We start from the raw sequence: 6005 nt of genomic DNA, 5'->3' as shown, positions 1-6005 counted from the left end.
TGACCCTTGAAATTGATCTGCGAAATCAGAATTTTAAAATTCCGTCTCTAAGTACCCAAACGGACTTTTGCACCGAGCGATCAGACCGATTTACCCGACCCCTCGCCCATAGCGAGCGGCCGGCGCGCTATGGGATTTCGACCGTTTCGCGCATCGAGTGATTCAGAGCTGAACGCTGCCGCGCTGGCATATATAGGGATAGTAGTGGTGGTATGTAGCAGCGGACAAAAGCGTACGATCGAAATGTGATTTTATGTGCGTCCGATTATCTTGTTACCTCTCGTACACCGCGACTTACCCGTAGTTGGGACGATGGCCGGAATGTGTACCCTGTGGACCCACCATCGTTTGAGGGATGACAAATCTTGCCATTGACCATGCACAGCGAGATTGCGGATGCGGCGAGCGTTTCTATGTTAGCGGTCCAAATGCAATCAAAGATTTTATGTGTTCGTGTCAGAACGACCAAAAATTAACAAATGCGTCAACTCACTAAAGTCCGAGCGAGAATTTTGAAATAAATAAAATTTCATAAACTCGTAACGTGTGAATATTTCTAAAGAGAAATCTCACAATAAACCGTCGCTTTCAATCTAGCGAAGAGTATGGAGAATGTTTGAACTTTTGCTTGTCGACGACGATATTTTTTCTTTACGATAAAATTTCAAGTCGATGTGCCCAAAAATCTCTAAATTTTGAACTGGGAAATTATTTCTTCGTCCGATGAATCGCATTGATCTCTGTTTTTGACGAAAAAAAGACGGATAAAATGCAGCATTCAATCAAGGATATAAAATAAAAGAAAAATTTTCCGTAAAAACTATATTACAATGGAGGATTATGTTTCTACTTTTCGTCCGATGAGTCGCAACAAAAATAAGTAATCCATCCGTCGTTGTTCGTTTAGTCGATCTGAATGCACTGTAAAAATTTATTAAAGTAAAATGTTACGTTTGCATTTCATGAATTTTGACAAACGTGTACCGAAATGTGTACAAATTATTTATTTCGACGACGACGACAACTTAGAACGGATGAATAAAATTAATTGTTGCAAGATTCAAACAAGGATGAAAAAGTCATAGAAAATTATTCCGTAACCATGATATTGGATTATTTTTTCTTCACTCTCTCCTCCGATGAGTCGCAACAAATAAAAATCCATAAATCAATTCATCCGTCGTTGTTCGTTTAGTCGATCTGAATGCACTGTAAAAATTTATTAAAGTAAAAATGTTACGTTGCATTTCATGAATTTTGACAAACGTGTACCCCGAAGTGTGTACAAATTATTTATTTCGACGACGACGACAACTTAGAACGGATGAATAAGAATAAAATTGTTGCAGGAGATTCAATCAAGGATGATGTGAAAAAAATGTCGAAAAATTTTCCATCCAGAAAGATCGCGTGGCGTTACGTCTCTTCTTACGAGGTTTTCGTTTCGCAGACACGCACACTTTCTTCAAAACAATAATAGGAAAGTGTTCAGTTTTTTATAAGAGCAGCAGGTGTCTTTCCGAAATTCTACGATTATTGTAGCTTATATGACTAGAAGGAAAGAAAGACTAAAACTCTCTTATTTTAAAACAAGAACGCAGTTCCCTGGTTGATCCTGCCAGTAGTCATATGCTTGTCTCAAAGATTAAGCCATGCATGTCTCAGTACAAGCCAAATTAAGGTGAAACCGCGAAAGGCTCATTAAATCAGTTATGGTTCCTTAGATCGTACCCACATTTACTTGGATAACTGTGGTAATTCTAGAGCTAATACATGCAAACAGAGCTCCAACCGGAAACGGAAGGAGCGCTTTTATTAGATCAAAACCAATCGGTGGCGGTCTCCGTCATCGTACAACTTGGTGACTCTGAATAACTTTACGCTGATCGCACGGTCTCGCACCGGCGACGCATCTTTCAAATGTCTGCCTTATCAACTGTCGATGGTAGGTTCTGCGCCTACCATGGTTGTAACGGGTAACGGGGAATCAGGGTTCGATTCCGGAGAGGGAGCCTGAGAAACGGCTACCACATCCAAGGAAGGCAGCAGGCGCGCAAATTACCCACTCCCGGCACGGGGAGGTAGTGACGAAAAATAACGATACGGGACTCATCCGAGGCCCCGTAATCGGAATGAGTACACTCTAAACCCTTTAACGAGGATCAATTGGAGGGCAAGTCTGGTGCCAGCAGCCGCGGTAATTCCAGCTCCAATAGCGTATATTAAAGTTGTTGCGGTTAAAAAGCTCGTAGTCGAATCTGTGTCCCGCGCCGCCGGTTCATCGTTCGCGGTGTCAACTGGCGTGCCGCGGGACGTCCTGCCGGTGGGCTTAGCTCGAGAGGGCGGCCCAACTCAATCCCGCCGCGGTGCTCTTCATTGAGTGTCGAGGTGGGCCGGCACGTTTACTTTGAACAAATTAGAGTGCTTAAAGCAGGCTAAAACTTCGCCTGAATACTGTGTGCATGGAATAATGGAATAGGACCTCGGTTCTATTTTGTTGGTTTTCGGAACCCCGAGGTAATGATTAATAGGAACGGATGGGGGCATTCGTATTGCGACGTTAGAGGTGAAATTCTTGGATCGTCGCAAGACGGACAGAAGCGAAAGCATTTGCCAAAAACGCTTTCATTGATCAAGAACGAAAGTTAGAGGTTCGAAGGCGATCAGATACCGCCCTAGTTCTAACCATAAACGATGCCAGCTAGCGATCCGCCGACGTTCTTCCGATGACTCGGCGGGCAGCTTCCGGGAAACCAAAGCTTTTGGGTTCCGGGGGAAGTATGGTTGCAAAGCTGAAACTTAAAGGAATTGACGGAAGGGCACCACCAGGAGTGGAGCCTGCGGCTTAATTTGACTCAACACGGGAAACCTCACCAGGCCCGGACACCGGAAGGATTGACAGATTGAGAGCTCTTTCTTGATTCGGTGGGTGGTGGTGCATGGCCGTTCTTAGTTGGTGGAGCGATTTGTCTGGTTAATTCCGATAACGAACGAGACTCTAGCCTGCTAAATAGGCGTATTTCGACATCCCAAAGGCCCGTCGATCCTGGGTTCGCCCGGTGGTCGTGCGCGGTTTTTACTGTCGGCGTACAAACAATTCTTCTTAGAGGGACAGGCGGCTTCTAGCCGCACGAGATTGAGCAATAACAGGTCTGTGATGCCCTTAGATGTTCTGGGCCGCACGCGCGCTACACTGAAGGAATCAGCGTGTCCTCCCTGACCGAGCGGTCCGGGTAACCCGCTGAACCTCCTTCGTGCTAGGGATTGGGGCTTGCAATTGTTCCCCATGAACGAGGAATTCCCAGTAAGCGTGAGTCATAAGCTCGCGTTGATTACGTCCCTGCCCTTTGTACACACCGCCCGTCGCTACTACCGATTGAATGATTTAGTGAGGTCTTCGGACCGGTACGCGATGGCGTTTCGACGTCGTCGATGTCGCTGGGAAGATGACCAAACTTGATCATTTAGAGGAAGTAAAAGTCGTAACAAGGTTTCCGTAGGTGAACCTGCGGAAGGATCATTAACGTGTCCTCGTACACACGAATTTTGACATATGTATAATTTATTATTATGCATTTTTATTTGATCGTGTCGATGTACACTTTATGTTTTTACAACACCGTCGTCGATGACATGGAGTCGACGGCACGATCTTTTGTCGTGCCGTTGCTTGTTTCTTTTTGAAACACCGTGTGTACGACGTTTTGAACTACGAATCGTACATATTCGGAAAAACAATAGCGTTACGCTGGCCCGCAGCGCCGGTCCTTGCGATCGAGTTTTTCACCTTTTTTGAACGAGAAAAACCGAATTCGCTCGGGCATACGGCTGTTTCTTCGGGTACCTAGATTTTTTGATTTTTTTTGTACTATCTCTCGATCTTTTCCAATGATGGAAAAAAGGAGGGACGCTTTCGGTTTTTCGACCGGATCGCGGAAAGTTGTGAACTCCACCGCGAAAGTCGAAAGACGTTAGAAGTCCTCTTTTTTCGGACACCGGAGAGGATGTAGCAGAGTAGTCGAGAAAGAAGAAAATCGCAGGTGTCGAATTAGGTTACGACTCCGTGGGTTTTAAATGATTTACGCCCGGCTACGGGACCGGCGAGAAACGCTCCCGATTTTACGATTCGCGTGAATGATGTTCGTCGTTAGACGCTTCAAAGAGTTTTTTGAAAGCGCCGTTAAACGAGCGATCACACACACATCACACCTTGCTTTTTTAATGTTTTTGGTAGATGTGGTAAAGTGATTTCGTTAGAAACGGTAAAATTCTCTTTACGGAGCGTACGACTGCACCATTTCAAAATTATATACACCGTCAATCGTCATTAAGTCACGATATAGAACGGTAAACTTGAGGATTTTATGTTAGACGCTCAGTCTGGCACGTCTATAGATTTTTTCGTCAAAATTCACGATCTGTCTTCGGTTTGGCGACGAAAAAATATAGAAAGAAAATTGAAACACGAACACAAAGACCGCCCGCGAAAATCTCTTTTCGCTTACGGCGGATACTAATTCGCTTTTTCATAACGAGTACGATGATGTAATGATGTGTTGATTCCGATCGATCAAAAACCGTCTCTTCGTCACACTTTTTAAAGTGCTTGACACACGCACACTAAATGAAAGACACAATAAAGGAAAACTACCGAAAATGTAGTTTATGAGAGAAAGCAGCATTATTTATTAAAATTATTGCTGAGAAAAAGGAAATTGGCAAATTCCTAATTAAAATCGTATCGAACATGTCCCATCTTCACACATACATGCTCGTACTTTGCGTGTAAAAGCGGAGACCGCGTGAAAAAGAAAAGTGCTTCTTTTTCGGTGCGCGGATACAAATTTGTGTTTGGGTTAATATTTTTTTTAATTTTTTCGTACGCGTAAAACTGAGACCGACGATCGCGTTCCCTTTCAGACGAGAAAGTACGGACGAAAGACAATTAAGAGCGAGAATCATAAATATCCATACCACAACACCGAAATTTTAGACGTGGCACGTTTCGGAACCACGAAGATCATTTTCGTTTCGGATGTACGCACGTACGCAAAAATTTTTGCAAGACGTGTATAGACAGCTGGACGATCGGCATGATCGGGGTTCTTGTGGAACGAGCGTTTAAATTTTAAAAAGATTACCCTGAACGGTGGATCACTTGGCTCGTGGGTCGATGAAGAACGCAGCTAATTGCGCGTCAACTTGTGAACTGCAGGACACATGAACATCGACATTTCGAACGCACATTGCGGTCCTCGGATATAATGTTCCCGGACCACTCCTGGCTGAGGGTCGTGTCAATTTCAAAGACTGCTCGGTTTTCGTTTTCGGACGAAAACGTCGGAGCGTGTTGGATGTGTTGCGACGCGTCGAATAGGTACTCATTAATGTACGTGATCGTCACTTACGTCACGATATAACGACGCACGCCTCGAACGTGTGCCGAGACGTTTACTCGAGCGTGTTTTTTCGTCAAAAAGGACGGGACGGGTATGCTTTGTATTTTTTTTTTACAAAGTCCGTCGGACGTCCACCTTGCGAATCATAAATACGAAAGTGTTTACGTCGGCACATGTTCTTGCGTGGTGTGTCGTAGAATCGTGTGTTTGTGTGCGTTTCTCGTGCAGCGAGTAAATTTGCGCGACATCTTAAGACGCGAAAGCGACCAACTACTACTTGTTGTAGTTGTTGGCTGGTCTTTCGGCGTAGCACGTCCTATTTCTTCAACATGTCGTCATTTAAAAAAAAAAATGGCGTTTTAAGGTTGAGAACGTTATAGACGGTCGTCGTGTCCGAGACGTGTAATGCAAATCGCGACAGACGTCAGATCGTAAGCGTTTCTGTAAACTTAGCCATTTTTTAAAAAGAAAAATGACGAACACGTATAGCAAGGAATGGGAGACGTGTCGTGATCGTCGAAATGACCGAATGAAAAATTTTTATTTTTCATATGCGACCTCAGAGCAGGTGAGACTACCCGCTGAATTTAAGCATATTACTAAGCG

The 6005-nt window shown here is 44.3% G+C and overlaps 3 non-coding genes across 3 annotated transcripts in view; all 3 read left to right on the top strand.

Moving 5' to 3' along the window:
- The first annotated feature begins 1602 nt into the window (after positions 1 to 1602).
- On the top strand, positions 1603 to 3523 carry LOC148165246 (small subunit ribosomal RNA). Its single transcript, XR_015771643.1, has one exon. It is a non-coding gene; the product is annotated as a small subunit ribosomal RNA (ribosomal RNA).
- A 1615-nt stretch (positions 3524 to 5138) lies between these two features.
- LOC148165245 (5.8S ribosomal RNA) lies at positions 5139 to 5295 on the top strand. Its single transcript, XR_015771642.1, has one exon. It is a non-coding gene; the product is annotated as a 5.8S ribosomal RNA (ribosomal RNA).
- A 658-nt stretch (positions 5296 to 5953) lies between these two features.
- Positions 5954 to 6005, top strand: part of LOC148165244 (large subunit ribosomal RNA) — a 4044-nt gene continuing 3992 nt past the window's right edge. Inside the window, exon 1 of the ribosomal RNA XR_015771644.1 lies at positions 5954 to 6005. This exon is cut by the window's right edge and continues 3992 nt beyond it. This is a non-coding gene — a ribosomal RNA (large subunit ribosomal RNA).

The sequence above is a fragment of the Gnatocerus cornutus genome, unplaced genomic scaffold (genome assembly GCF_029298725.1).
Source record: "Gnatocerus cornutus isolate USDA-ARS CGAHR unplaced genomic scaffold, icGnaCorn1.1 ctg00000455.1, whole genome shotgun sequence".
Classification (NCBI taxonomy): domain Eukaryota; kingdom Metazoa; phylum Arthropoda; class Insecta; order Coleoptera; family Tenebrionidae; genus Gnatocerus; species Gnatocerus cornutus.
The sequence above is the reverse complement of the archived record's forward strand: the minus strand, read 5'-3'. Positions and strand labels throughout refer to the sequence as shown.